Genomic DNA, 5,648 nt, shown 5'->3' with positions numbered 1-5,648 from the left:
CATGTGACATATCTGCTCCCACTTCACCTTCTGCCATGAGTAAAAGCTCCCTGAGGCCTCCCTAGAAGCCAAGCAGATAGGGATGCCATTCTTGTACGGCCTGCAGAACCAGAAGCCAATTAAATCTCTTTTTTTATAAATTACCCAATCTCAGGTATTTATTTATAGCAATGCAAGAGTGGCCTAATACACCAGTTTCCTTAATAAAATATGAGTATTTCATTTCCTAAGATTAATATAGTCCCATCAGTGTGTAATTCTAGTAGATTCTATGAAAAGCTATTGTTGATAAGTAGGCTGAAATGACTGTAAGGGGATGAAGGAACTGTGAGGTGACTATTAGGATTAACTGGATGCTACTACATTTAAGCACACACACTCACAACTAGTGAAAACAGAACTGTCTGTGAGAGCAGATTTGAAACAATAGCTTCATCCTGAGCTCCACTTGTGCATCTGGTAGATTTACACATTTCTATCTAGTAACTCTAGATGTTTAGCCAAACATCTGTCTCCCCTATTTCTAGCCACAGATGTCATACAGGAATAGGTAGAAAGGAAAAGATAGATGAAGGCAGAGTGGCAAGTCTTACATCCAACACATGTAAAAGGATATTAAAAGATATGCATAGACATAGATACAAACATCAAAAAGTCATTATTTTATTTAATTTTATTTTTTGACCTCTAAACTTTTTATTGGACTACTGCTCCCCAAAGGGTACCCTGTTTCTGCTGGCTCAGTGCCTCAGAACTTTGGTGTTGTTGGTCTCAGACACCCCTTTGCCATCCACTGTCCTGCAGGCAGTGGTCTGCTGGATGGTTTGCATGGAATTGCTCCCGTCCAGGGCACCACCGAGATTGAAGTCCTCCCCATATTCCAGCAGGCAGCTGGCAATCTCAGCCTCCAGCTTGACCTTGATATTCAGCAGGGCCCGTACTTGTGGGCCTAGGGCTGCCCCTCTGCCCAGGTCTGTGCCAGCTCTGACTCCAAGTGCCTCAGGACCCGGTTTAGCTGCTCCATCTGCATGGAGTGGCAGGCCTCCACTTCTCTCAGGCTGTTCTCCAAGCAAGCCTTCAGATTTCTTATCAAGTACAAGTCAATCTCCAAGGACTGAACTGTACATCTTAGCTCCATGAGTGTCATCTCAGCAGCTCTGATCTTGGTGGACTGTGTGGTGACCACTGTGGTGCTCTCCTCAATCTCCTGGGACCAGTACTTGTCCAGCTCCTCTCGGTTCTTCAGATCCAGCTTGTTGTACTAGGCCCAGATGTCTGCCATGATCTTGCTAAGGTCCTGAGATTTGGCGCATCTACCTTCACAGTCAACCCAAAGCTGGCAATCTGGACTTGTAGGCCTTTTACTTCCTCTTCATGGTTCTTCATGAAGAGCAATTCCTCCTTGAGAGCCTTGATCTCTGCCTCCAGCTGCAGCTGAGTGACATTGGCGTCATCGACGACTTTGGGGGGCCCATGAATGTCGCTCTTCACAGACTGGCAAAAGGCCAGTTCTGTCTCATATTTGACTCTAAAGTCATTAGCAGCAAGATGGGCTTTGTCAATCTGCAGAATGATGTGGCCATTGTTCACAGAATTTGCAAAGATCTGAGCCCTCAGGTCCTCAATAGTCTTGAAGTAATGCCCCCAGTCTCTTACCTTGGTTCCCTTCTTCTCCACGTTTTCCCAAATTTTGTTGTCCAGCCTCTGATTCTCAATCTCCTAGCTCCTCACTCTGTCCAGGTAGGAGGCCTGGTGGCTGTTCAGGCTTTGAATGGTCCCCTCATTCTGGATGCCCTGCATTCCCACCAGAGTCCTGGCCATCCCTATGACCAGGCCTCCAGACCCCCAGTGGCCCCAGAAGCTGGTGGGGACACAAAGATCCAGGAGCCCAAGCCCCTGGCGCCTGCATAGAGGCTAACCACACTGCTGGCAGGCTGGACGCTGTGGCTGGGTGACTGGATGGAGCCCAGGGACTGGTAGTTGGGGGAGAAGGTGGTGAAGCAAGTGGTGAAGCTCATGCTGTCCAGGGAGGAAAGCGAGAGGACAGGTCTCAGGCTGTGCCCAAAAGTCATTATTTTAAATATCCACTAAAATAGTTTAGAGATTATTCTCCATTGCCTGCAGAAAGTGTAAAATATCAGCTAGACACAGTGGCTCACACCAGTAATCCCAGCCCTTTGGGAGGCCAAAGTGGGTGGATTGCTTGAGTCCAGGAGTTCAAGACAAGCCTGAGCAACATGGCAAAACCCCATCTCTACAAAAAATACAAAAAATTAGCCAGGCATGGTGGCGCGTGCTTGTAGTCCCAGCAACTCGGGAGGCTGAGGTGGAGAGATCACCTAGGCCTGGGAGGTCAATGCTGCAGTGAGCCTAGAGCATGCCACTGCACCCCAGCCTGGGCAACAGAGTGAGACCCTGTCAAAAAATAAAAAAAAAGAGTGTAAAACATCCTTAGCATGACAATATATTAAAGCCTTCAACAATCTGGTCCCCACCAATATTTTCAGTCTAATCTCCCACCATTCACTCATAAGAACCCCTTACTCTTTTCACACCAATGCATGCCATTCTTTAAATCCATAAAAATTTTATGCTTCCGTGCCTTCAAACAAGCCATTTCTTTTGTCTAAATCATCTTTTTTTAGCTAACCTAGAGAACTTCTACTCATACTTCAGGACACAGTTCACTTATTACAACATGTAATAATTTGCTTTTTTGGGTGTTAGCCTCTATGAGACTAGATTTCAAACTCCTAATAAGCAAAAATTAATCTTACTTATCCTTGTGTTCCTAGCACCAATTACACTCCTAGGCATACAGTGTTGAATTACAAATGTTTGCTGAATGATGAATGAATGAACAAATATTCAATCAGGACTCATAGAGATTTTTAGGAGTGGTAGAACCTGTTTTTCTTTCCTCTCCTTTCTCTTCCTCCTCCCCTCAACTACCCCAGTCTCATCCACTAAAACTCCTAACCTCAGCAGCAAATAAAAGATCTTTTCTATAGGACACATTATTCCAGGAGATGAAATAAATATACTTTTCCTTATTCCACCTGTTAGGTAAAACTAAAAACCCTGGACATAATATGTAAGGCAAACACAGGAAGACTCTGAAAGGTGGAGAGAAGATTGCTTGCTAGGAACATCAAAACCCAAAGAACAACATGGTCATGTGTTGCTTGGAATTCATTTTTGCCTAATATATCTGAGACCTGCAGCTGAAGAAGCCAGAAACATGAAAACACCAACATGCATGGGCAAAATAGCCTGAACAAAAGCTTGTTCTCTCTAGCTGAAGGCCAGGAAAAGGGTGGCCTAGTCAGACAGAAAATTTTTAGACAAGAAGTGCTCTATTCCAGCCTAACCCCACGGAAAAAGTTGTTGCTCCACTCCCATCCATGCCAATGAAGGCCACGTGGGGAGCCTACACTTCCACCCTCATGAGACAGTAATGAGGTGCTCCAACCCCCTCACCAGAGTGGTATCAAAGAAAGCCAAGTAGGGAGCCAGGACATTCATCCAACTGGCCAATAACATGATCTCCTCCTCCCTGAAGTGTGAGTAAAAACCACAGAAGGAGCCAGAATTTCTACCCCCATCAAGCAGTAATGAGGCACCCTCCTCACCCCACTGAAGTAGTGTTAGAGGAGGCCTACTAAAGAATCAAGACTTTCACCGTCACCCAGCAATAATGAGGCCACACCCACCACAGTGTCAATGGAGACCATGTGGGGAGCCAGAATTCCCACCCTCACCCAGCAGTAATAAGGAGTCCCTCCCATTCAAGTGTCAACAAGGCCAATTGGAGAACCTAGCCTTCCATTCCACCTGATATTAACAAGGTGGCACCTCCCTCCTTCCACTACTAGAGTGGTGTCAGAGAAGTCCAATCAAAAGGGAAGGTTTAAATAAGATTTAGAGTCTCATAAAATAATATGAAAATGTCCAGATTTCAATGTCCAGAGAACAAACATAAAAATCGCACATCACACTAACAACCAGAAGGTCTCTACTGAATGAAAAAAAGTAATAGATGCCAACAGCAGATGATAGAGGTGCTATAATTACCTAACAAAGATTGTAAAGCAACCATTATAAACATATTTCAATGAGTAATTACAAACAGGCTTGAAACAGATGAAAAAAAAATAAAAAGCTTTAGCAAAGAAAAAGAATGTCTCAACAAATAAATGAAAGATACAAAGAAGAACCAAACTGAAATTTAGAACTGAGAGATAATAGTAACTGAAATTTTAAAAAGCTCAGTGAATAAGTTCAACAGCAGAATGGGGGAAATAGAGGAAAGAAATGATGAACAGAAAGAGCGAACAATGCAAATTACTCAATCTGAACAACACAGAGAAAAAAAGACTTGAAAAAGGTGAACATGCTTCAGGAACCTTTGGAAGTATTTTTTAAATGTAATATTTGTGCCATTGAAGTCCTGGAAGGAGAGAAAAATGAGGGCAGGGATGAAAAAGTACTTAAAGAACTAATGGCTGAAAACTTCCCACATTTAGCAAGAAACATAAAACTACAAATTCGTGAAGTTGAGTGAACCCCAAACAAGATAATAAAATAATACACAGGAAGACATACCATAATTGAAATTATGAAAACTAAAGACAAAGTGTTGAAAGCAGCCATGACACCTTATATATAGGGGAAAACAATTTGAATAACAGTGAGTTTCTCCCTGGAAAAACCATGGAGGCCAGAAAGAAGTAGCACAGTATCTTTCAAGTGAAAAGAATTGTCAACCCAGAACTTTACACCCAGTGAAATTATCCTTCAGGAATTAAGGAGAAAGCAGTACATTCTCAGATAAAGGAAAATTATGATAGTTTTTCAAAAGTCGACCTACCCTAAAATAATAGCTTTAAAAAAGCTTTCTAAACACAAATGTTAAAAGAAGGAAGCTTGGAACATCAGAAATGAAAAAAGGATGAAGCAACAGAAATATGGGCGAATAAAATGGGCTTTCCTTTGCCTCTTGAGTTTTCTAAATTATGATAGACCATTGAAACAAAAATTACAAGACTCTATTATGTGGTTCTAAATGTATATGTAGAGTAAATATGACAATTATAAACAAAGGAGAGGAAAGGGATGGAGGTAGCATTTATATACTTTATGCAAACTGGTAAAATAATGATGCCAGTAGATTGTGATAAACTACATATGTTGCAACACCTAGAGCAAACTTTTTTTAAAAAACTATGCAAAGAGATACACTCAAAAACACTATAAATAAAACAAAATGGAATACTAAAAATTGTCCAAGCAACCCACTAGAAGACAAGAAGAAGAAAACAGCTAAGAGAACAAACATAAAACAAAAAATATAGGGTAAATTTAAGTCCTGTTGAAATAGGAAAAGTTCCCTTGTTCTCCACACAGGGCGTGTGATGGGGGTGTGGCTCGCTTCTTCATGACTTGCTGCTCAAAACCCCTAGGGGGAGCAGGAAGATGGGCAGGTCATAGGGAATGTGGGATCTGACCTACGGCAGCGTCTAGGGGTGAATGTTTACAGCTCCTGAGGCCCCAGTGGGCATGTGTTACAGTGTGCTCTTTCAGTGTAGCCTTTCAAAGGCGGCTTGTGTTAATCAGCGCAAATTGCCTTATCGCAAGGACAGAGGGAT

The 5,648-nt window shown here is 42.5% G+C and overlaps 1 pseudogene; it reads right to left on the bottom strand.

Moving 5' to 3' along the window:
• Nucleotides 1-693: 693 nt before the first annotated feature.
• Nucleotides 694-2,048, bottom strand: LOC100436719 (keratin, type I cytoskeletal 18-like; annotated as a pseudogene).
• Between the last annotated feature and the right edge of the window lie 3,600 nt (nt 2,049-5,648).

Source organism: Pongo abelii, chromosome 11, assembly GCF_028885655.2.
Source record: "Pongo abelii isolate AG06213 chromosome 11, NHGRI_mPonAbe1-v2.0_pri, whole genome shotgun sequence".
Taxonomy (NCBI): domain Eukaryota; kingdom Metazoa; phylum Chordata; class Mammalia; order Primates; family Hominidae; genus Pongo; species Pongo abelii.
Note: the sequence above shows the minus strand (reverse complement) of the source record. Positions and strands in the feature narration are given on the sequence as shown.